Below are 27,172 nucleotides of genomic sequence, written 5' to 3'. Positions count from 1 at the left end.
TATCCTGTATTTTAATTGGCTTTTAGATATTCTCCAAGTTTTCACATTAGCCTCTTTTTAAAGTACCTAATAGTCATTGGACAAAAATGTAACCCCTAATCTTAAAAGCAGTTTAGAAAGGTAAATGGATTCAGTCTCTTCAAGTTCTTATTATTCTGGATAATGATTATTTCTTTAATTTTCAGCTTCCATTCTCTGCATGTTGAAGTATTCTTCATATTGTGTAATAATAGATAATTTTCTTTATCATACATTTGATTTCCTAAAGTTTTTTTTTTTTTTTTTTTTTTACCCTTTTCAAGTAATAAAGTGGTTTCAATAAAATCTTAACTTCTTTGGCTTATGATAGTGAAGAAGACCTATAAAAGAAAAGTTAATTGATGACTATTAGCAATTAATAGCCTTTTCTGTTGTTTTATGATGGACTGGCCCTGTAAAGTGCTTAGAAAAGTTTATTTGAGGAATCAGTTGTGTTAGTTTGCTAGTTTTTTTTGTTTTTGTTTTTTCCTTGAGACAGTCCCACTGTGTCGCTGACTGGCCTAGAACTTGCTATGCAGACTAGGCTGGCCTCTCACACAAACAGAGATTCCCTGTCTCTGTCTCAGTCTCTGCCTCTGCCTCCTGAGTGTTGGAGTTAAAGGTTTTCAATAGTAGGCCTGGTCTTAAGCAGCATTTTTATCATTGTATTGCAAGGGAGTAATTTACTACAGTAGCCATGACAGTGGCTGCTCAGTGACCATAAAACAGCTAAACTATGTAAAACTGTTTATATTCTGAATCCTAGAACCTTCCAATTATAGTTATAGGGCAGTTATTATCCCTTTAAAAGGAACTGTTTTGTTTTAATTGACATGTTGAATTAGCATAAGTTATATTAGTAATCATTTTGAAATACAAATTTTAAAATTTCAATTTAAGTGACACTTAACACTGAATTAGGAAATCAAATACAATCTGTAAGAGATAGATGATTACATCATCAGCATACAATAGTCCGTATTATATTTGTACATTTTTATACAAATAAACACAATGATGTTAATGTATTTCTTCATTGGTGATGTTTGTCTCTTAGATTGTTAATATAAATGTATATTGTGATTGTACACACACATACACACACAGGCATACAATTTTCAAGTTCCATGGGAATGTACATTAGGGCTTTAATTGGAATTTTCTTAACCTTTCTTTGTTTTATGCACATGCGAACCTCAACTGACTATACATTTAAGAGTGATTCTCAACAAAGATCAAAACTACTGGGAAAACTTTTGAGGGGATTATCACTTGTGATCTATGGAACAATGAATTAAATTAACAACTTTTTTAAGCCATTGGGCATTGAGGTTTGGGTTGGTATGTTGCATAGCAAAAGTGTTTGTATTGCTTTTTCCAACCTCATTTCTTTATTTAACTAATGCTGTATAAGCTGTATTTATATACCTATATTTCCTCAGTAATTGTTTAGATTATATTTGTAACTAAAAGTAATTACAAATAATGCTGCTATGAGCATTTTTATATATGTCTCCTTATGTACATGCATAGAAGTTTTACTGATTTTTTTTTTTTTTTTTGGTTTTTCGAGACAGGGTTTACTGATTTTTTAAGCTTTGGGCCTAGTGTTTAAGAAACTTAGGTTATGAGTTTAGTTAGGAAGTAGTTTTCAGAATGTGATATGACTTACCTCTGTCTCTTTTATCAAGTTTGGATTGATGGAATTGATGCTGTTTCTTATTGTACACTTTTCATTTTACTGTTGTATTCTGTTGGCCCAATGGTTGTGAGATTTGAACCAGACTTTTCTTCAGTGTCTGCTAGAAGATTTCTCTTTTTGGTTAAAAAAAAAAAGAAGATAGATTTTATGACTATATGTTTTTCTTAAAACAACTACAGCAACAATTCTATCTTTATCATCTCTCTCTCTTATCTATCTCTCTCTGTCTCTATCCATCTGTCTCTTCTATCTCTATCATCTATCTCTCTCTGTTCCTCTATCATCTATCTATCTATTATATCTCTATCTATCTATCTATCTATCTATCTATCTATCTATCTATCTATCTATCTATCAATCATCTATCTATCAATCATCTATCTATCTATCTATCTATCTATCATCTATCTATCTATCTATCTATCTATCTATCTATCTATCTATCATCTGTCTGCCTATCTATCTGTCTATCTATCCATCTATCTATTACCTACCAACTATCTATCATCTCTCTATTATCTATCTGTCTGTCTGTCTATCTATCTATCATCTATCTTTTTCTATCTATATCATATATCATCTCTCTGTCATCTGTCTGTTTTATTTTGTGTCTGTGAGTGGATACAAGGGTACTTGTGAAAGTCATAGGATACCTTGTGGGAGTCAGTTTGTTTCTATCAAGTGGATTCCAAGTATGGAACTTAGATCGTCTGGCTTGGCTAGCGGTAGTGTCACGGAGTCAATTTGCTGGCCCCTTTGCCTTATGCTTTTTGTTGTTGCTGCTGCTTTTTGCTTTTTGTTTTTGGTATTTTGAGACAGGGTTTCTCTGTGCAACGACTCCGGCTGTCCTGGAACTCACTTTGTAGCACAGGCTGGCCTTGAATTCACAAAGATCTGCCTGCCTGTGCCTCCTGAGTGCTGGGCTTAAAGGCGTGTGCCACCACTTTTCAGCTTTGGCCCGTATGCTTTTATGTTCTAGCAAAGTAAACTATTTCTAGACCATGGTTCACATGTGATATTTCTGATGTAAATTCATTCAAATTATGAAATAAAGCAATCATGAAAATAAAGTTTTCAGATGACAAGGGAAAGTTAACTCTTTAACTTCTGCAGTGTTAACTCCACAGACATAAACTAAGTGAATATGCTTCTTCTAGAGCACATGGAACAACTCTACTCTAGAAGCCCTACATCCATATCACATTGTTATGAGACAGTTAGGACTTGCAATATGACCTGTTCCTAGTAGCTGGGAGCCTCCTAACAAGTGTGCTTATTTTTCAGGTATTCTCGAGTGTTCCCTTCTTAAGGATTCATCATTCACACTTCCTCCTGTAATCTTTTTTGTTTCCTCCTGTAATCTTAAGACAAAATGTTAATAGGTAGTAATTAGTGCAAATGAGATTGAGATAGAGGATTTTCTTTTTTACAAGAATATGTTCAAATATTATTTTGAGGAAACTTGTAATACTCTATGGTATTAGTTTTTGTAATATTGAAATAAGATTATTTTATTGAGAGATTGAAGCAGCACAATCAAGAATATTGAAATAATCTCACGTCTTCGAAGCTGGTGTAGTCTTCTTCATGTTCTAATATGAGCGCAAGGACTGAAATAAAAACTGTGCTGGCACAACATCTTTGTTCCAAACCCTTCTGTGAGGGCTGAGAGTTTGCCTCAGCACCAGAACATTTGCCTGGCAGGCACAAAGTTCTTGGTTCAGTACCTATCATTGACAAGAAGATATAAAAAAAGAAAACAAAAGAAAAAACAAAAAAAAAAATCATGAAAGGAACTGACAAACTGACGTAGTGTTTGCTACTGAGTGGATCCCTGGAGCTTGCATGGTGGAGGAAAGAAGCACTTCTGCAAGTTGTCCTCTGGTCACCACATGCATGGCACGGCAAGCACCTCCCTCCCCCTCCTTCCACACACTGAGAAAATGAGTCAAGAAGTCCTAGCCTGCACGTGCAGTGCAGCTTCAGTGCAGCTCATGGTGGCGTCTTCGCTGCTGCTTCCCTTCTCTCCTCTCCTCTTCTCTCTCTCTCTCTCTCTCTCTCTCTCTCTCTCTCTCTCTCTCTCTCTCTCTTTCTTTTTTTGGTTTTTAGTTTTTCAAGACAGGGTTTCTCGTTAGATATGGCTGTTCTAGTATTCCCTTTTAGACTAGACTGTCCTGGAACTCAAAAATATCAGTCTGCCTCTGCCCTCTGAGTGATGGGGTTAAAGGTGTGCACCACCACTGTCCTACTGTTATCCTCTTGATTAAGCATGTGCATTGAGGGCCGGGAGGATGGGGATATATATATATATATATATATATATATATATATATATATATATATATATATATATATATATATATATATATATAGAGAGAGAGAGAGAGAGAGAGAGAGAGAGAGAGAGAGAGAGAGGGAGGGAGGGAGGGGCCAAGCAGGTACAGAGAGACTGTCAATGCCCTGGTGCCTTGTCTCCTTAAATATGCTCACTTTTCTTTCTAGAATACCCTTTTAACTCTCAAAATAGTGGCTTAACTCCCTAGATTATTAACTGTCTCACAATATGAATATCTTCAGGGTAGGAATTTCTCTTATCAAATTTCTATGAACTTGCAAAAATCATATTCATACAATAATTTATTTATGATGCTTAGTAACTTATTAGTGTTCCATATAATATAAAAACTACAGTATATAACATTCATATTATGTTGTGTTTCTAAATTAGTTGTTCAAATATTTATTCTGGTTAAATATGAGGGTTTTTTAAAAAACCCAGGCACAAACACACACACAAACCTAGCATTTGATTGTTTAGTAAACCTTTGTTATAATATTAATCATGTCCTGACAGAGGTGTTTTATTCCTGTCTACAGATAATAGATGATCAGATAACTGTATCATTAAATATCCTAATTTTTAGCAGACACAGTAGATACATAGGTGTGTTAGTCTACACCAGCATGGCTAGTGTTGGAGAGATGCAGTGCTGCTTGGCAGACTCGTCTTTACAGAGCCACTGTTTTCTCTTCAACAGGAGACTATGATCCATCATGCTTGTGTATCGCTGATGGATTAGTTTTCCTTTCTGGACTATTTCTCTGAATCTTAGCATTCCTTCTGATAGAGGGAAGTAGAGATGCTACCAACACGGGCTGACCTGAATCATTTAAAATTTTGGATGTTAGTTGCACTAGTAGACTGTAGTTGGCCTCCCCATTAAGTAATTTTCCAAAATAAAGTGAAATACAAAACTGCCTGTGCAGACTCTGACCACTATACCTGTTCCTCGTGGCATATGTGGGCATTGCCAAGCTGACATGGCCTCGCTAGGCTCTTTCTCAACAGTTGTGCTTTTCATTCTCATCTCAGCTTTTTACTTAGAATAGTGATGTCTTTATATCATGATAGCTCTCTAGAGTTAATCTCAGCAAATAGGGACTAATATAGGAAGCTAAATTTTAAGAGATGAAAGGAAACATGGAAATGACGAGGAAACCTTGAGGTTTAACATGTAAGGGGAATACATTGTTATGTGATTGAATAATGAACAGATTTAAGATGTCCTGAAAGAAAGATTCTAAAAATAATAGTAGCATAATTATTTTCTAAATCCTAAGTTGACATTAATTTACTTAAAAGTGAACAAACGAAACAAACTTATATTCTTGATAATAAAGAAATAACTGGAGAGGACAAAGCATGTTTTGTCTATATTTTAAAGAAAATTGTATGACAGAGCTCATGTAGTCAGTCATGAGATGTTGGAAGAAGTAGTCTCAATAGTTCACTCATTTGATGGCATAAAACAGTGTGTAGTGAGGGATTAGTGATTATCAGTACCATACAGAGATCTGTCTCTGTTCTAGTCTGTGTATTTACTTTTTGATGCAGTACCATATTCCGGTCCTGAGCATCTAGACAAGTGTTGTGCCCCTAGGCTTGTGTTCCCCAGCCCTGTGCATTGGTTTTAAAGGCAGGTGTACTTTCAGGGTGAATACTCTTTGAGGAAGTACATATGGTACAGCTGGCAAACTTCTTCCAAAACAAAGCAGAAACACCACACAGCAGTTGCATGCCCATGTTAGTACTTAATTGTTATGGAAAAATGCAACCCTGGGTTTAGCTCTCATTGTTCTATTTACCTGACCTGAAGCCACTGTTGATGTGTCCACCTCTTTTCTTCCAAAGGGACTAAATGTATTTCCCAACAAACCCTAGAGTCTCCATCTTTGGTGAAGACTCCTCACTGATTTATAGCAATGTAAAGTCATAAAAAGAAAGATAAGAACTCTGAAGAGCATTTTGTTATTCTTCCACATTATCTTTGGTTTTATGTGAGTTTTCCATTCTAAAATGTTTTTATTTGTAGTACTTGGATGTCTCACTTATTGTAGTAATATTCAAATTTTTAGATACATGATTAAGAAAATGATGATAAAATAGATTGATTTAAGTCATTTGAGCTCTCATTTGTGCTTTCTTGTTTTAGAACACAACATAAATATAAAGAGAAAGGTATTTAGAAGTCAAATAACACAGCTTGCTCTCTGAGATTTGGGCGGTGTTAGGAGGCATGGATTCAGTGAGAAGTGAGTTACAATTGTTACTCGGAAAAGCTAAAGATATCCAACTTTTAGGTGAAATCATTACCAGCTTGCTATTCCTATCTTTTTTCTTTTTAAGTTTCAAATTATGTGCTTTCCAAGCAATATAGAAGTATTCCAGAATACAGAGAAATGCCACCCATGCTAAAAGTGGTTGTTTCATTAGATTACTAAGACTGATTTTAGTTTTTCAAAAATTATTTTTGTATGTTCATGTTCTTGGAACTTGAATATATTTAAATACTTGTTCTTAAACTGCTTGTATTTAAAAGGTGTGTCAACTGCATTTTTTAAATGCAGTAATTGCCAACTACAATTTAGGTTATCTTTACTGTTTCCCTATTTAAAACAGTCTGATTATTTAGAAATCTGTTCTTAAGAGTTGTAGACATATATTTTATTGTTCTTTATAAAATTAAACTCTTTCACATGATAAGTTAAGAATATTTAATTCCAGTAAGTCCAATATTCTTTTTAAATATAACTAGCTCCTCCAACTGCCTGTGAAGTTATTGTTTATTTTCTTTTAGATCACTCTTTGTAATTAACCTTAGTTTTTAACCACGTGTGATATTTTTGTTTCCTTCAAACATAAGGAATTATTATTTTTAACATTTTATATCATTTCAGTGTAGTTTGAAGTGAACTGACTTGTCGTCTGTTTTGCATTTTGAGTCTCTTTCTTTGGTTTCTGTCCTAGCATTTGTGTTTTTCACTATACAAGCTTACTAAAAGTGAAGAGTTCCGATGAAATTGATCATTTATAGTTAAAGAGTAAACGAACAGCAAACACAAATCAAGACTTCTTTATTTTCTGTTAAATAGCTGTTACTTTTTGTGTTGTTTGGTTTTTCTCAACATGACACACTTAGATATATTTTTGAAGAGATATATTGTGGGAAGAGAGAACCTCAGTTGAGAAAAAGCCTCCATCGTATATTGGCATGTGGGTAAGCCTGTAGTGCACTTTCTTGGTTGATAATTGTTGTAGGAGGACCACCTTATTGTAGGTGATGCTACCTCTCAGCAAATAGCCCTGAGTTGTATAAGAAACCAGGCTGAGCAAGCCAGTAAGCAGTGTTCCTCCATGGCCTCTGCTCTAGTTCCTGCCTCTAGATTCCTGCCTTGAGTTCCTACCCTGACTTCCCTTCATGATGGACTGTTACCTGGAAGTGTAAAGTAAAATAAAACTTTTCCAAGTTATTTTTCTTTTCAAGCAATAGAAAACCTAGCTAAGACAGTTTTTTCCAAAGGAAATAATGTATGTTTTATCTACAGCATCATATACTGTGGGATTCTAAGTGGTACATACTTAGTGCCTTGTTACTTAGCTTGAGATTTCAGCATGTCTGTGTAGTGTTGGATGTTTCTTGGGAAGGTTTTTCAGTCTCTCTGTTCCATAGTTCCTTCATTCATAATAAAGAAAATGGCATTACCTTTTAGGTAGCAGTGTGACCTAGGCAAGAAAACAAATGTACAGTTCTTACCACATTTGTTGACACAAGTTGACACTCAGTAAATGACAGTAGTGATCTTCATTGGTAACCACAGCAGGATTTTGAGCTGTAATAGAGTGCATGTATAATGGAGTCCATGTCACATTTTCCACTAGTGACACCTTTTCAGTTGATAAAATTCTAAGTGATGTAGGTTTACATAGTTACACAAACCAAACATTTACTAATAATAAACCACAAATTATTGAAACAGCTAATATTTACGAATTTATCATTTACTAAAATTGAAAGAAGTTTGCATACTGATTAGACTGATATACTTATTTTTACATAAAGAATGAAATATCTGAATATTTGTCACTAAAAGATGTAGAGCATCTTCAGTGTTTGTCAGAGTTGATTGATATTTGATTTTTTTAAATTATTATTGTTGCGAACATTGCTTCACATAAATGGCAGAAGTATATTTAGAACCACTTCAGAAGTTGTTAGAATTTTTACCTTAATACCTGACCAAAATTAACTGAAATGTTCTTTTTTTTCTTTTCTTTCTTTCTTTCTTTCTTTCTTTCTTTCTTTCTTTCTTTCTTTCTTTCTTTCTTTCTTTCTTTCTCCTTTTTTCTTTTAAAGATTTATTTATTATGTATATAGTGTTCTTCCTGAATGCCAGAAGAGCGCACCAGATCTCATTACAGGTGGTTGTGAGCCATCATGTGGTTGCTGGGAATTGAACTCAGGACCTATGGAAGTGTAGTCAGTGCTCTTAACCTCTGAGCCATCCCTCCAGCCCTCTTTTTTTTTTTTTTAAAGAAGTAAAATCCAGCCACTCAATCAGCCACTTTTTTTTTTTTTTTTTCAATACAATTAAGTTCTACATACAGGCACAGATTCCCTTGTTCTCCCCCCTCCCGCCCCCCTCACCTTCCCCCCAGCCCACCCCCCATTCCAATCTCCTCCAGGGCAAAGCCTTCCCCACAGACTGAGATCAACCTGGTGGACTCAGTCCAGGTAGGTCCAGTCCCCTCCTCCCAGGCCGAGCCAAGCGACCCTGCATAGGCCCCAGGTTTCAAACAGCCGACTCATGCAATGAGCACAGGACCCAGTGCCACTGCCTGGATGCCTCCCAAACAGATCAGGCCAATCAGCTGTCTCACCCACTCAGAGGGCCTGATCCAGTTGGTGACCCCTCAGCCATTGGTTCATATTTCATGTGTTTCCGTTTGTTTGGCTATTTGTCTCTGTGCTTTATCCGACCTTGGTCTCAACAATTCTCTCTCATATAAACCCTCCTCATTCTCGCTAATTGGACTCCCAGAGATCCACCTGGGGCCTAGTCATGGATCTCTGCATCCAGATCCCTCAGTAGTTGGATGAGGTTTCTAGCACGACAATTAGGGTGTTTGGCCATCCCATCACCAAGTATTATAATATAACATAATCCAAAGACACTTAAATGCTGGGGGATCATAGGAAATTACTTAGTATCTTTGTTTTCTGCAATTAAAACATGTTTCTGATTATTTTGTATGTGCAGTAAAAGCACTGCAATTCATAATTATAATCTCAAATCTGAGCATAATTTCATTGGTCTTGCATGGCAAATGTGTAGTGCAGAGTTTCCATGCTCTGCCTTTAGACCCAGGCAGGGCTGCAGTGACATTGTGCCTTTGGATCCACTGTGTATTTGATTTTGGATTACCTTTGGTCTTTGAGCATTCAGAAACCCTTTACTGTTGCAACATTTCCCATGTTCAGTTTTGTGATCCCCTGTCATGTTCTATTTCTCTAAGATCTAGGTTCTATTTTGATAAAGATGAGATTTTTTTTTAAATCTTCGTAGAAACTTTTTGTAGAAAATTTTGTAGAAAATTTCCTCATAAATTGCTAGTGTGTTCCTAGAGCCGATCAATTCATTTGTTCCCTTTCCCTTTCTCTTCCTCTTCCCCTTCAAGGATTGTTAATGTTAATATTAACCTAATATTAATACTTCGTAATTATTATTTCAGGTTTGTTTGGTTTTGGTAATGAGTAATTAGAACATCCCAAAGTATTGCTCTTAGTTTCCTATTGGTCTAGAAAATGTGACAGTTACTATCTACCCATATGATTGGTCAGAACATCCCAAATATTGCTCTTAGTTTTCTATTAAACTAGATGATGTGACAGCTGCTATCCACCCTTATGATTGGTCAGAACATCCAGTATTGCTCTTAGTTTTCTTTTGAACTAGACAATGTGACAGCTGCTATCCACCCTTATGATTGGTCAGAACATCCAGTATTGCTCTTAGTTTTCTATTGGTGAATCTCACTTTGGTCACATCTGAGTGGCTGTAGTAGTCTACCTTGCCAGTTATTGGAGGATATCAGCACCACCTTGTGGTGCCTCCTTTGCTCTGCCATTAACAGTTAAAATTAAGAAGACCCTAGTGTCAAAAGTACTCTTGAAAGTGTTTACAGTTTTGATCACTTCGTCTTCATGTTATTTAATCTTTCATATTTCCGTCTTTAAATATGAAATCCATTTATTGCAATGATTTATTTAAACACCTTAGATTTCTATAGCTTTTAAAGTGTAGGAATATTTTAAAGTGTATCACTACTCTAGTAGTTTTTCTTGTTCTGTTCTAAGTTATATAATATTATTATGAGTCCTTTGATCTTAAAGTTATTTTACAAGTTCTATTTTTGTGTGGGATAATGTCTTAGTCACTATTGTGTTGCTGTTAAGAGATACCATGACCAAAGCAACTCTTATTTTTTTTTTTTCAAAAAAAGCATTTAATTGGGTGCTTGCTTATACTTTCAGAGGTTCAGTCCATAATCATCATGTCAGGGATCATGGTGGCAGTCAGGCAGGTATGGTAGCTGAGAGCTAAATTCTGATCCACAGGGAGTAGGCAGAGAGAGGGAGAAAGGGAGAGACAGGGACAGAGAGACTGGGCTTGATGTGAGGTTTTAAAATATCAAAGCCTGGGCTGGAGAGATGGCTCAGAGGTTAAGAGCACGGACTGCTCTTCCAGAGGTCCTGAGTTCAATTCCCAGCACCCACATGGTGGCTCACAACCATCTGTAATGAGATCTGGTGCCCTCTTCTGGTGTGTAGGCATACATGCAGACAGAACACTGTATACATAATAAATAAAAAAAAAAATCTCAAAGCCTATCCCTAGTGACACACCTCCTTCAACAATGCCATGCCTCCTAATGCTTCCCTGACAGCTCCTCAGCTGTGGGCTAAGCAACCAAATAGATGAGCCTACAGGGACCAGTCACTCACAGGTATCCACCTGCCTCACCCTTCTAAGTACGAGGAGTAAAGGCACATGCCACCGTGCTTGGTGTAACTGAATTTTGTCTTGACTACTGCTGTAATATAATTCATGAGTTTATCGTTATAAAATGTAATTCTTTGCCAAAAATTAAAATATACTGATCATTTCACTGAAAATAATTATATAATCATAAAATAACCTTTAAACGCAGCATTTTAAATAAATGCCAGGATATTGATTTTATTCCAAAGTTTCATCGTACATTTAAAAATTTTTGAACACATTGTTCCTTAATATTTTTCTCTCTTAGATTACTTTTTGATTTTTGTTTTTGATTGTTCAGATAGGGTCCTTTTCTTTGCCCCAGGCTATTTTGGAATGGACTGTGTGGCTCAGATAGGCCCAGTATTCTTGGCAAACCTACCTCAGCCTCTTGAGCATGGATGTTACAAATGTGAGCTTCCATGTCTGGCTTACCTTTAGGTCTTTAAAATTTTTGACTTGAAAGCAAAATATGTGAATTGTTAGGGCTGTGTAATTTCTTTAAAAAAGTTAATGGAGAAGGTTGAATGTAAACTTAAGGATTCACAAATATGGTAGATACTTAATAGAAGACATTATGCATTTTATATGAAAATATACTATAAGTGTCTCTAAAAGTAGTTAAGAATTTGTCTACTGTGTTCATTAGCCTTGACTGTAATAAGGAGCAGCTTAAATGTAGAGTGAAACAGAATTACCCATCTAATTCAGTAGATAGGTAAAACACATCTCAGATATGCTCTTAAGTAGTACCCTAATTCTAACTGAAGAATAAGGCTGGATATGTGGCTCAGGGCAAAGTGCTTGTGTGCCAACATAAGCACCTGAGCTTGGATGACCAGAATCCATATAATACCCAGTGGACATGGAGGCTTGCCTATAATTCCAGAAGGCTGAGGTGGTACCTATAAATCATCAAACTGGAAAGCAAGACTAGCTATAGTTGACTTCTGGGATTGATTGAAAGGCCCACCTTAAAAAATAAGGTAAAATACAATGGGAGAATATACCCCACATCAACCTTTGACCTTCACATGCATATACGTGTTGCACACTATAGACACACATGAGTCTATATATGTGAACAGGCATACATACTCATGCACATTAGACACATACACATACAAATAAGGCAAATTTGATGTGTGAGTGTATGCCTGTAATCCCAACCCTGGCCATTGGACATAGGCTCACTGGCAAGCCCGTCTATCCAGTCACTCGGGAGCTTCAGGTTCAGTGAGAGACCCTGGACAAACTGTGGTCGAGAGCAAGAGAAGACAACACCCAGTGTCGAGCTGTCTCCAGCACACAGGCACTCATGTGAAAATGTGTTCTCTCTCTCCACTAAACTTTGAATCAGTGTACAAGAATAATGATGAATTACTAAATTATAAAGAACTACTGTTTTTATCTGATAATACAATTTGGAAGCATTTTATTATTATAAACTTGAAAATTTTGTAACTAAGAAAATGCTGCCTTTTAAAATTCTGTACTTTGTTTTCTATTCATACTTTTAAACATATCTATGCCCCTTTAGTCTAACCCAGGAGCAGTAATAAAGGGTGATGTAGACAGTCTGTTATGTAACTTGGAAAACTGAGGCTAGAGATTCCAGGGCCAGAGCAAAGGAATTATAGTGATGGTCAGTTTGGATGGATAAGTTGTTAACCATTTCAAAAAGATGTTCTTTGCTCTGCACACTGGTTGTAGGTTCTATGACTGGAGTGTATGCATCACTCTGTTCACTGTAGAAATCTCTTTTCCTTGGAGGAAGTCACCACTCTTCCAATTCTGTTTTCTAGTCCCTTTTAGCAGGGAGTGGTGTTACTTTCATGGGCTTTGCAGCCACAGACTGAACATTCCACTGTCTTCTGTTTCGAAAGTATGAACTGTGAGCTAAAAAAGAAAGCAAGGTGCACCTTTTATTGCCCCCTTCAGTTTTCTCACTTGTGAAACAAGATAATACCTGCTTATAGAATAAATGCCCGGAAGTCATGGTGTCACTTGGTGTAATCACCAGAAGGGGCCGTAGAGTGATCTTATCTGAAAATCCAGTAGACCTTCAGCTGCGTTACTGGGGAACTGAGGCAGGTGTTCAGTATCTCATAGTAATGCATCTGAAGTTCTATATGCTTTTTACCTTAGTGGGTGGCAGATTTTTTTATGAATGGCTAGATAATTCATATTTTCAGTTTTTCTGTTCGGAATTGCACTGATCCATGCTGCTGCTGCTGCAGCTGGGCAGCCCCCAAGAATAATATGTCAGCGGACCAATAGGACATACTCCAGTAAACGTTCATTTATGGAGATTAGATTATTATTTCTCAAGTTGTGCATTGTTCTTTTAAAAAAATTTAAACTAAATTCTCCCCATTCAGACTCTGTAAAAATAGATGTTTGCTTACAGAATACAGTTTGCTTATTCCTTTCTAATGTGAAGGTAGGATCATGGACACTACAACAGAGCACCAGAGACTGCATTTCCCATGAATGAACCATATCATTGTACTTCTGTTGTAAATGTGAAGCACTCTGGTGTGTGTGTGTGTGTGTGTGTGTGTGTGTGTGTGTGTGTGTGTGTGTATGTATATGTGTGTGTGCGTGCTTGCAGGCACATATGTATTTGTGTTGTGCACTTGATATTGAGGTGACAAGTCTCCCTCAGATGTTGTTCCTCAGTAGCTACCTACCTTGATCTTTGAAATATTCTCTTGCTGGGATGTCTAGGCCTCAACAGATAGGCTAGGCCAGCTGGTCAATGAGGTCCCAGTGTCCTCTAGTTCCTGCCTGCCCAGCACTAGATTGCAAGTACCATGCCACTTTGCCCAGCGTTTTCATGTAAGTGCTCGGGATCAAGCTCAGGTCTTCATTCTGTGGGGAGAGCACTTCCCTGACTGAACCATCTCTCCGTCCTGGTCACTCTGATTTGGGAAGGATAACTTTTAGAGGATGTGTCTAGAATGGTTATCATGTCCCCTTAGGTTATCAGAGTAATTAGCACACCCCTCTCCACCCCAGACTGACTAACTAATGAGTAGAATTATTTTATTGAGATATCAGCAGTTGTTGCAGAATAACTCTGAGTCGGTCATCATGAAGAAGAGTAAATGGAGAAAAGTTGCTATTTGGTATGATTGCTTGAGACATATTCAAGTTCTCAAGCACCTCCTGAAAAGGCCGTCTTTATTAATGTGTGCACTGCTAGTTTCTATCATTTGAACACTACAGTGTTTGAGTCTGATTATGCTTACAAGAACACCCCCACCGTTTCCCCACTGGACACTGGGTCTTCCTCCTGTCCTTTGGAACGGTTGTTTCTCAGGCTGGTCACCTAGTTAGCTAATTGAACAAACTCTGCTCTGATGCATAGCAGTTCTATTAGGAAGTATCTATCTATCTATGAGGAAGTAGCTCTTCTTAAGTCTTTCTATAATCTCATCAGAGTAATAGGCTGTTAGAGGAAAGAGGATTAGATACAATCATTAAAAACATGAAGAACTTCATAACTAGAGTACTATCAAAAGCAATAATTGAAAAAAATAACAATCAGGTGTTAATTTCAGCACTTGTGAGGCAGAGGCAGGCAGAACTGTGAATTTGAGGCCAGCCTGATCTATGTAGTGAGTTGTAGGGTAGCCAGGGCTACATAGCTATAAAAAAAATAACAGCATGGATGACTTCCCTCTGGTATTTGTGACCAGCACAGCTGGTTCTAGGGCTTATAATTTCAGGTCCAGGACCTTGAAGACACATGTTTTGAAGGGGTGTTTCACCAGATAAAAAGATAATGTGAACCAATAGACCTTTTCATCGTCCGCTGTACTTTTTGAAACATTGAGTCGTGTCGTAGCATCTTAGTCCTCTGCATTCCATCTTCTTTACCCAGGCTAGTATAACAGAGCAGTGACGTTTGAAGTCCCCGACTACGTCACTGCTTGTGTAAAAGGAAAGTGTTCCTATTTAGAAATGAGAAAGTTGTTAGCTTTGCTGTATGTTATGGTCTATGTATCTAGTCTAATACAACACAGTTTTATGTTTGTTTGTACATAGTGACTGACCACATTGTCTTATGTACCAATCACACTTGAACTAATTTGATATAAACAAATAAGAATTGTAATATAACAGATGGTTTAAATTTTGCCTTTAACTCAAAATAAATAGACATCGTCATGTATTTTATTATAATTCAAAAATACAAAAAGTACTATCAGTCCTTTGAATTATTATTGGAAATATATGTTCGTGGTCTGATGCATACATAACATTTGAGGTTGGAAAATACTGTGAGGGGAGGGAGGGAGGGAGGGAGGGAGGGAGAGAGAGAGAGAGAGAGAGAGAGAGAACGAACTAGTAACTGATGGGGGCAAGAGGCCAAAGAGAGTGTGGGAGAAATAGTGTGACTTAGAGCTTAAGGGATGAGGAGAAAAGGATATTTGCTTAAAATGAATATTTTATAGACAGAGTATCAGACACTAAAAGAGAAACAATTTTTTTTTTTTTTTTTTGGTTTTTCGAGACAGGGTTTCTCTGTGTAGCTTTGTGCCTTTTCCTGGAACTCACTTGGTAGCCCAGGCTGGCCTTGAACTCACAGAGAGCTGCCTGGCTCTACCTCCCGAGTGCTGGGATTAAAGGCGTGCACCACCACCACCCGGCGAGAAATAATTTTTTTTTTTTTTTTTTTTAAGATTTATTTATTTATTATGTCTACAGTGTTCTGTCTGCACATATCCCTGCAAGCCAGAAGAGGGCACCAGATCTCATTACAGATGGTTGTGAGCCACCATGTGGTTGCTGGGAATTGAACTCAGGACCTTTAGAAGAACAAGCAGTGCTCTTAACCTCTGAGCCATCTCTCCAGCCCCGAGAAATAATTTTTTAAACAAAACCTACAAGTACAGATTTTTATAGTCAAATGACCTGATTTTGAAACCTCTTCTCCAGGCTTATTAACTTTCATGATCTTAGATATGTTACTTCATTTTTCTAAGGTTCAATTTTAACATCTGTTAGGAGTTTAAATATAACCTACTTCCTTGGGTTGTTAGGACGAGTGTAGTAAAGGCTGTGAAGTATTTAGAGTAGTGGCTAATATTTTACATGTTTTAGTATTTATATTTTATATCCTAGAGGAAGATCATAAGGACCACGGTTCATTTTGCATTTAAAATGTAATGATAAGACTAACAAGGGAATAAAGGAAGGACAGACAAAAGACACAAGTGCAGCAACACTGGGGTCAGGTGGGCTGTGCACACCCTGATGGAGCTGCACCAATGACCTCAACTCCCAGAACCCTGCTCAGTTTACTAAGTAAAGCACAGAGGGGAGGTGTCAGCACATCCCACAGGAGTTCTCAGTCATCCTGGAGGAGGAGCTGGAATTGCTAGTTTTTATACACACTGGTCAATCATTGGTAAACAGCTGTACTTTAACAGTGGGAGGCATTGCCTTTCCAAACCTGACCCACAGGAAAAGCTTTGGCAGTTTTCCTTAGGACCCTTTCCTTTGTCCTTTAAATGTCTAGCTCCTGTCAGACAATATACATTCACTCTTAACCTCACTGTTCAGGATCTTACTCATTCCTTACAATTGGTCATCTACTTTCCCATACATTCCCTGCTCAAATTATAGTCACCATTAACTCCTTTAACTCAGCCTTTCCAGACTCATTTTTCTGATGATGATTTTTTTCTCTGAAGACTGAAGCAATTAGCAATCTCCCTTGCCCACCCGCACAATACTTCAGTGCTTCAGGGAAGTCTACTGGTATTCTTCATGCCTGTTGCTCTGGGTGGAAGAGCTGTGCTCCTGTCTAAAGCTGGTCCATCCTACCCATCTCTTCCTTACCCTCAAGGACACTACAGCAGTAGCTGTTCTCCTCTTTATGTCAGGACCATCCATGCTGCCCTCTCTGCTGGATCAGCCTCAGCAGCTCTAGATATGCCTTCTTCCTCTACCATCTCCAGAACCCAGCACTCCCCTGGATTCCATTTTCTCTTACCCACTCACCATATTCCATTACTTCTTCATGTAAAAACTCAACAGAATCGTCTATCCTCTCTGTGTCCATTTCTTCTCGTCTTTCTGAACTTTTCTAACCATTCTTTTAAAAACCCCTCCTCTTTGTTTCATTAGAGGTGCTGTTGTTCAAGTTATGAGGAACCCATATCTATTCAGTTTGCTGTTCTTAGTCCTCGCTTAATCCTTCTTGTGGCAATATTTGACAAAGCTGGCAATTTTTTTTTTCAAGTTTGGAACACTTCCTTCTATTTGTCTTCCCTTTGTTTCCCTACTTCTCTGGGTACTCTTAACTCTTTTGTCTGATTCCTCATGATTTCCTAGGCCTCTTGATGTTGCAGGAGCTCAGTGTTGAGTGCTTGATACCCTTTGCCCTCTCCTTCTAGTCCTCACTGACATTACTGGTGGTGTCATTTCATTCCGAGGTTCTAAGTATCACTTATGTCTACTTTTCTCATATTTATCTGTCTTGGGCAAGGTCCTTGCCTTTAATTGTAAAAAGTATTTTTATTAATTCATTGTGAATTTCAGACAATGACATTCATCACATTCACCCCAACTCCTTCCTTAGCTCCTCCCATTCACCTCATCTCCATGCCCTACTGTGGCAGCTTCGATGATATGCCCCCATGTTCTCATGCTTTTGAAAATTTGATTCCCAGTTGGCAGATGAGGGGAGGCTTAAGAGATGTGACCGTACATCAGGAAGTGTGTCACCAGGCAAAAACTTGGAAGTTTCAAAAGACTTACACAATTTTTAATGTGCCTTTCTCTGGCTCCTGCTTACTGATCAAGATGTGAGCTTTTTAATTGTACTTAAGACTGGCTCAACCCACTACTGGAAACCTAGCCACCTATTGAGTGCTTGTGAAGTCATTGATCGTAGAGGAGCACCTAAAGCTACCACTTTACTAAACTAGCATAACTCCTAACACCAATCCAAACATTGGTCTTCATGTCTACAAATAAGGGTCATCCTCACTCCTTACCACAGAAATTTCATTTTTTGCAATAGATGGAAACCATTACAGAAAACCACAATCAACCAAAAGGCAGAGTTGTGGTACATAGTCCCAGCAGATACATCTGCAAAACAACCCCACAGCTGAAGCACTGGGAACATTATGGAAGGAGTGGAAAGATTATAAGAGCCAGAGGATCGGGGAGTTTACTTTGAAACTTTGTCTCCTAGGAATGTTAGAAGTTACACCCATGAAATCTTACCAATGTGAGTGCCTAAACATGAGCTGAACAAGGATGTCATCAATAGATGTGGCAAAGTAGACCAGGGCATGGGTAGAGGGACCCAAGACCATAACCATATACAAAGAATTGCAGGCAACTAAGGGATGCTGAAAGTGGGAGAAATAGTTCTTCTCTAGGGAAGAACACACTAATTTGTTGTACAACACCAAACTGTCAGTCCTGACATACCTATGAGTAACGTTATATAGACTGAGCAGGTTATAGCTAGGAACCTATATGTATATGCATATATGCATGTCATAAAATTAATGAAAAAAGAGGCTATGAATTTGAAAGAGAAAGAAGAGTAGTATATGGGAGGCTTTGGGAGGAAAGGGGAGAAATGATATACTTATGATCTTAAATAAAAGTGTGTGAGCTTTCAGCTATTCTTGCCACTGTTCTTTGCTCTGCCATCATGAACTCTAACTGTCTAAAACTGTCAACCCAGTTAAACACTTTCTTTTGTATGTTGCCTTGGACATGTTGCTTAGCATAGCAGTAGAAAAGTTACTAGTATGTTCACCAGTTGTGGTTTTCTTTTTTAAATAAAGTGTCAACTCCAATTTGTGCTAAATACACACACACACACACACACACACACACACACACACACACACATTCACACTCCCTCCCTCCCTCCCTCCCTCCCTCCCTCCCTCCCTCCCTCCCTCCCTCCCTCCCTCCCTCAACCCTTTCCTCCCTTTCTCTCCTAGGTGTGGGACCATTCACTGGAGCATGGTCTACATACTAGGAGCCATACCCTTAAAGAAAACTGACTTCCCAGATGCCATCAGCTGTCTGTAGATCCTCAGTTAGTGGTGGGTCTCATGAGTCTCTTCCCACTCCATGCAAGTCTCTTGACTAACTTGATCTCTTGCAGGAAGGAAGCTTTCTGTTTAGTAGCAACTCCATCACTCTGGTTTGGGACCAGTATGTGTAGTGTTGTCAATAATAGGATTTTACCAATAAGTTCTAGTGGGAAATCAAGACCAATCTGTAGCCTTTTCCCTTTAATTTTGTTTAATCAACTTGGACTTGGGCGTCAAGGAATATGTGTATGTGTATGATGAGCTGCTGCTTTTCCCTGCAAACATGTCTTTTCATCATTCTTTCTCTTAGGAAAATTTCCAAAGTCTTGAACATAAAGCATGATACCATCTTAGCTCTTTTTGCTTACATTAGTATCCAATATTATGGAATAATATAATAACCCTTTAAAAATATTCTAATTTAACTAATATGCCTTATTGATTTTTTTATCTGTTTTACTGTAATATTAATTGCTTACTGAATTTTTTTAAACTTGTAATCTTGACCACTTACTTTGGGATATAGACTCAAAATCAGAAGTCCAACCATTAGCTGAGTCTGATAGTAGTTGGAAAGTGCTACCATATAGGTGTATATTTATTTTGTTCATGTGATTGCCATATTTCCATGTCAGAATCCAAGTAATAAATTGTACGTCTTTCATCTAAAAATATTTCATTGAGGAATACTCATTTCATCAGTCATTTCATAAAATGCAATTCTTTTGTCTTTGCCCAAGTAGAGAAATTTGAATTATGTATTTACAAAGGACCCACATTTCCAGTACAGATCATTTAACCACATCAGAGCATACCGCATCAGAGACTAACTTACATTTAAAGGCTCTTAGATATATTTAGGAAACCTAAGTATTTCATATTGATTGTACTCAGAGATGGAGTTTTATACATTTACTTTTTAAAAATATTTTACTGATAAAATGTTAAATATAAAATACCCATTTGCATATTGGATACTTGTAATTTGGATGTTAGCATGCTTTTGTTAATTTATTTTTGCTTATATTTTTTAGAAAAAAACTACAAACACCATGATGTGTCAAGTTTACATGCCTCAATATTAAATAATGCATTTTCCAGATGTAATTCTCTTTTAGGTAAAAGTCAGTATTCTCATTACTTACTTAGCACAATTAACAGAGGTTTCTTGAAGTCACCCCCAAATGACATAGTATTCCAATTTTTCTAGTCACTCCCCCTCAAATGTTATTTAGAGACTTGTTTGTTTACAACAGAACCCACTCAAGCAATCAAGAGTCTCTTAAGCCTCTTGAATTTGGACCTTTCCTTTCCAATGTTCCCACAAGGCTCTTATTAGAAGTGACATCACTTCAGGCTTTTTATAGTCTTACTCTCATGGTTCTGTTCAACTTTTTGTTCTAACTCTTTCATTTTCTGTACATTATAAGTTTGATTTATTCCGTTCAACTTAAATTTTGTTGCTAAACCTGATAGATGATGTATACTTAACATATGTCACATCAGAGGAGGCACATATATTTGCTCATTGATAAATTCATGATCCACGACTGATTACTAAGTGGAGATTATGTTGAAATGTTGTATTTTTGTTGTTTATTTATTTTGTATTATTTTATATTTTTAGATTATAATTACATCATTCTCCTCTCCTCTCCTTTATTCTCCTCTCCTCCTCTCCCCTTCTCTCTCCCTTCTCTCCTCTCTCCCCTCTCCTCTCCAAATCCTCCCATATTCCTTTTTTGTCCCTTTTCAAATTTATGGTCTCCTTACTTCATTAGTTGTTTCATACATGTATTTTGAGCACAACATCTATGAGAAGTCTTTTAAGTCTTCTTCTTGGACATAGGGTATAGCACCAACTTTTCACAAATGATATTTTCATCTGTCTTCCAACTAATATTACTAGAGGCTTTTTCTGTCACTAAGTTCTTTCTAAAGTTTAGAAATAGAGTTAATTTCCTAAGATGTGAACCGGAAGCAGACAGCAGCAGAGCATCCATGTTCGTCTCTTGCAGACTGTGCCCCTTTGATCTTCTGTTCTCCACCCCACTCCCTTTGAGCAAGCAGCTCCATCCTTAGCATCGGTCCATGGGATTTAGACAGATCATCTTTCCATGATCATTTAGACTGCCTGTTTTCAAAACCTAGATAAGTATGACAGATCTCTCTGTCACATGAATTACCAAGTTTATCAACTTTTCATTTGTTAGTATACAAGAAATTACTTTCAGTCTTTATATTATTGCTATAATACTTGTAATATGGGTGGTACTGCACAGGGCCTCCGGGGCAATCATTGAGAAGGAGATCACAGCTATTCTTATCACACTAAGGAATAGTCTGAGTGTCCTTGCCTCTGGACATCATATGATGGGGTCTGTTCTTCTTGTTTTCGTTCTCCAGTTTTCCTGTCAGTTCTATACATAGTTGTCATACATGAAAATGTAAGTGATTGTGTAATTGAAGATGTTGCAACTGGTTAGTCCAGTGCTTCGTCTGTGAACGACAGAAGCCTCATTCACCATTAGTTCCCTCTACCAAACTCCAGGATTGTTTCAGTGCTCCCTCTCCAGCATCTACTGCCATTTTTGTTGTAGAAGAGAAACAAGCTTAGAATTCAGTCAGTGAGCACAGAGCAAAGGATTTAAGTGTGAACATTCCAGGGGGAGCCTTGACTTATTATTTTATGGTAGTCTATGCTTGAAAAAAAAATCTTTACTCTCAAAAGTTATTGCACCACAAGGAGAATGCAGTAAGTGATACTTAGCCTAGGAATCTCAAACACTTGTGTGAAGATAAATGTAAATTCACATACAACTTTGGGTTATTGGCCATTACTATGAAAGTATTATTGGTATACTATTTGGTTAATATGCCTAGATAGTATTTACTTTGTTTATGTTATTTGCTTTATCCATTAACTCCAATATTCCTAAGAACTATGTGTTTATTCTTATCATTTTAATACTGAGAAAACACAGGTTTAACCTTAAGGAAATAACTATACTGCAATTCAATCCCAGATTCTTGTGATTATAAAATGAGCTAATCCTTGAAGTGAGAATTTGAGAACACCATAATGTAGGAAGGATGTTTGTTAATATTTTCAGGTTATTGAGAAAACTTAACAGTAATCCAGTATTTGTTCATATCTTCTCCATGTTTACTTCTAATTTAGTTCTTTATACAACATTTTGGGAACAAATTGTTCTCTAAGAATGTAATTTGATCATATCCACCTCTTTATACACCTTTCTACTCTTCTTCAACTGCTCCCATCCTTCCCAACTTGATGTCCTCTTTTTATTTTTTTAATATAAAATACTGACTTGGTTTACAAATTTGCCACTGCACCTGCCTCAGCAGTATTTTAAAGTTGTAGATTTCATGTCTTGCACTTTTTGTCATATTTATTCCTCAGTAGTTAGCAGTATTGATACTACTACAAATCATACTTTTGAACTGTTTTTTAAAGTGAAGGCTATGAGTCATTCCATCACAGGAATATGTTTTCAGAAATGTGTTATTAGGTGATTTCTCCTTGTATATGCATCATAGCTTGTCATTATTCACAACCTAGATAGTATAGCCTAGCATAAACTAAGGTGTGTGTGTGTGTGTGTGTGTGTGTGTGTGTGTGTGTGTGTGTGTTACTGTTAGGGCTCAGTGGAAAACACCATGATATTATCCTGTCAAGCATGGATAGCCCCAGGAAGGGGAAATGGCTAAGTCCTCCTGGATAAACTAGGAGCGGGGTAGAGGGGAGGGAATGGAGATTTGGGGACATGGAGGGATGGAGATGGCTGAGTTGGGAAAGGGACAGAGTGGGAGAGCAATGAAAGAGATATCTTGACAGAGGGAGCCATTATGGGGTTAAAGAGGAACCTGGTGCTAGAGAAATCTCCAGGAACCCACAAGGATGACCTCAGCTAAGACTCCTAGCAGTGGTGGAGAGGGTGCCTGAACTAACCTTCCCCTGTAGTCAGATTGGTGACTATCCTAATTATTGTCATAGAATCTACATCCAGTGACTGAGGGAAACAGATGCAAAGACGCACAGCCAAGCACTTGCTGGAGTTCCTGGAGATCAGTTGAAGAGAGGGAGGAGGGATTATAGGAGCAAGCAGGGTCAAGATTATGATAGGGAAAACCACAGAGACAGCTGGCCCAAGCTAGTGGGAGCTCGCTGACTCTGGACTGACAGCTGGGGAGCTGCATGGGACTGAACTAGGCCCTCTGCATGTGGGTGACAGTTGTGTGGCTTGATTTGTTTGTGGGGCTACTGGCAGAGGGACCAGTCCTTATCCTGGGTACATGAACTGGCTTTTTAGAGTCATTCCCTGTGGTGGGATGCCTTGCTCAGCCAGGATCCAGTGGGGGAGGGGCTTGGTCTTGCCCCAACTTGGTATGCCAGCCTGTGTTGACTACCCAAGGGAGGCCTTACTCTCTATGAGGAGTGGATAGGGGGTGGGGTGGGGGGAGGTAGGGTGGTTAGAGGTTGGGGGATGGGAGAAGGGGAGGGAGGGAGAACTGTGGTTGGTATGTAAAAATGAAAAAGAATTTAAATAAAATGTTAAGAGTCATAATTCTATACCATTCCTAATTGTGTTGTGTGTGCTCAGTGGTCCTGCCAGCCTCGGGATAGCTTCCTTCTGAATGTCATCCTAGAAGTTCCTGGGGGTGGCAGTACAATGTGACAGTTGTGAGAGTAATGTTAATTGTTTTTCAAATTTCATTGTCCACAATCCTCTGTTAGCAGATTTCCAGGGTCTTGCATAGCTTGCATAATGTTAAATAATAAGATTTTTCATGCAGGAGTTGGAATATGGCCTGGTCACTCCATCTCAATACCAAATAGAATACTTTTATCATTCCATAGAGTAGTTGAGGTCAAGAGTGTTCCATTTCAGAATAAACCTGTTGAGATTCTTGTGAAGAATTTACCTGAGCTCTTCTATGCCCACCATGTGGGAGACTCACCTTTTCTTGTTCTTTTCCTGGCCTTCTGCTGACTGCTGTGGATGGATATCGAGAGTAATCAATTGCTCTATTTTGCTAGAGGCTGTGATATTGATTTATTTCTTTGGGGAATAGAGAGCTTTCTAAATGAAATTTGAGTCCCTTCTATGACTACAGGCAAGATTTGAGAAATTCTAGATAATGCAAAGTATTTCCTTGGAAAGAAAGAGGCTGCAGCGGACTTGCTTCTCTTGGGATGTCACACTTCCTCCTCATTTGTGATGGCGAGCTCACTCCTCCCAGCAGTGCTAGAAGATTTCATAGGGTACACCTTTCTTTTTAAAATAAGGAACGTATATTTAAAAATAAGGAGATATTTTTAAACTGTTCAGAAAGTGTTTTAGCAATAAAATATGTTCAGAAAGATAACATTTGTGTCAGAGCATATCCTTGTTTTTAATAACAGTTGCAAATTTGGAAGTATAGTATATTAGTTCTCCTATTTACTTGTAAATGGTTAGTAAGGTAATATGTAAGTATACATATATGCACGAAACAGTTTTCCCAGCTTACAGTTAAAGCTTTTACATCATTTAAACTCCCATTAGCAATGTGATATTAGGCCTCAGAAAACACTTTCTTAAAGGGCCAGTTTGATGGTAAATATTAGGCTCATGTGCTATATATATAATCTTTGTTGCAGCTGCTCACTTTCCTGTTGAGTGGAAAGTTACTTTAGACAACAAGCAATAGCTATGGCTGTATTTCAGTAAACTTCCTTTAAATAAGTCAGGTGACTGACTTATAGTCTGTGGACTGAAGCATGTATTAGCACTAATAAATTTATTTCCTTAGTCAGTGTTCAGATTTAATCTTTTATAATTATATGTCCAGTTTTAGAATTCAATAAGTTGATGAACTTCGGTGTAGCTATATTGTTGTTGTTAGAGATGACTTATTCTGAGATGGAATCCTGAGAGCTGCATGTGGCTATGAACTCACTGTGGACCCCAGGCTGGTACACAACTCTGATGTTCTTCTTCAACTTCACTAGTATAGAGGAGTAGGCAGGAATCACAAAGTAAATAAAATTGTTTTCAATTACATGTTATTATAAGACTCCTCATTGTTAAAAACAATACAGTAAGAAAATATTAATGTGTGTTATAATCCTGCTTTAATTGTATCAATAATTCATATATTTCTGTATTTTGGGACTATGTTCTGTTTATAAATTTTTATATCCTAGATAATAATTGCCTGGTATTAAGTGAGTAATACATTTACATTCTTAATCACTGCAGTCAGATACTCCATTTAATACCAAATACTGTTCAGGAACTAGAAGTCTCTATTTTTAATCCTCTTATTCCCATATAATCTTTACATCCTTTTATCCTTTACAACTTTTATCCTTGAAATTCTCTGCAATATTTAATATTTTCAGCTCTTCACTTTTACCTGTATCTTATTTTATGATTCTGTTACAGAGAGAAAACACAAAATTTAATCCAATGTCTAATAGGGTAAAGAAAACACAAAATACCTTTATACCTCACAACAGTGCTATTCCATGGAGTGTTCTGTGTAGTATAAAAACAGTGTTATTCTAGTTTATCCTCATATGCCTTAGTAAGTATCAGAAATGTGAGGTAGGCTACATTAAAGATGAAGATGGCATTTTACCTTAATATTTTTTCCCTCAAAGACAAACTAATTAGTGTGGGAAGTCCATTTCAGGTTACCTTTTGACAAATCTGAAACTTTGATTTTTGTTTGATTTTAAAGAATGAAATGAAGAAATTTTTTTAAAAAAATTCTTTATGTTCCAAGGATAACAACCATGATTTTGAAAGATTAAAAAAAAATAACTTGCAGCTAGAATGGAGAGTAGTATCTTGTTTGTATCAGTTTTAGGAGCTGTTCTGTGATGTGTACCACTAGCCCTTAGGTGAGGTATCAGGCTGTGATGGTAAATATCAGAAAATACTGGAAGCAAGGATTTACTATCGATAAAAATTTTAGTATGAAGGGGTCTGTAATTAAACAGAAATACATAGTGTCATCTCATTTGTCTTCTGTTACAATGATTTTGAAAGAGTAATTTAAAATGTCTATTGGTATACAGAAATTTAAAAACCTAGAGATACTGTAATGTGGATGACTTAACATTTGTTCTAATTAATTTAGAACATTATCATAACAAAATATTCATGAGCTAGATAGATGGCTAAGTCGGTATTAACAAGATCATCACTTTAGCATGGAGTTGTGAGTTTGGATCCTTAACATCCGTTCAGGAAGCTGGGTGTGGTGGCACTTACAGACACAGTCCTGAGCAGGTGGAGACAAAAGGGTCCCTGGGACTTGATGTCCAGTCAGTCCAGCAGAATTGAAATTGAGAGAAATGCTGTCTCAAAATAAGGTGGAATATGATTGAGGAAGATATCTAGTGCAATCTTTGGCCTCTACACACATGAACATGAACACCAAGAATTATACAAAATTTTATTAGGCTTTCTACATGAATCTATAAACTAAAACACATGCATATGGTATTTTTTTCTGTGCATTTGAAATTTTGCCCAGATATGGGGAATTGTATATATTCATCAAGAATAAAATGCTAAATCACTATAGTATAATATGAAATAATAAAAAATCTGAGTCAGATGCAAGGGGATGGACTATTAACTTTGTATGTTCTAAAACACTGTTAGAGATATTACATCTTGAGTAACATCAAGAGTAACAGCATACCGATACATTTTCTCTCTCTGACACATGGAGACACACACACGCGCACACACACGCACATGAAATCTAGTATTACATGTTCAGTTCATATTGTCTCACTTTGAATTCAAGACTAAGGGGAATATGCCATTCTTCAATGTTATACTGTGTGTGTGTGTGTGTGTGTGTGTGTGTGTGTGTGTGTGTCTCAACCTTGTGACAATGTGATGTGTTAGAAAAAATTTGCAAATAAAAAGTCATGGTGTTTGAAGTTGTTTATGATTTTATGTGG

The 27,172-nt window shown here is 37.3% G+C and overlaps 1 protein-coding gene across 2 annotated transcripts in view; it reads left to right on the top strand.

Annotated features, from left to right (window-relative positions):
* Vps13b (vacuolar protein sorting 13 homolog B) overlaps positions 1–27,172 on the top strand; it is a 601,468-nt gene that overhangs the window by 188,070 nt on the left and 386,226 nt on the right. The gene's annotated exons all lie outside the window — the stretch shown is intronic.

Source organism: Peromyscus eremicus, chromosome 20, assembly GCF_949786415.1.
Source record: "Peromyscus eremicus chromosome 20, PerEre_H2_v1, whole genome shotgun sequence".
Taxonomy (NCBI): Eukaryota; Metazoa; Chordata; class Mammalia; order Rodentia; family Cricetidae; genus Peromyscus; species Peromyscus eremicus.
Note: the sequence above shows the minus strand (reverse complement) of the source record. Positions and strands in the feature narration are given on the sequence as shown.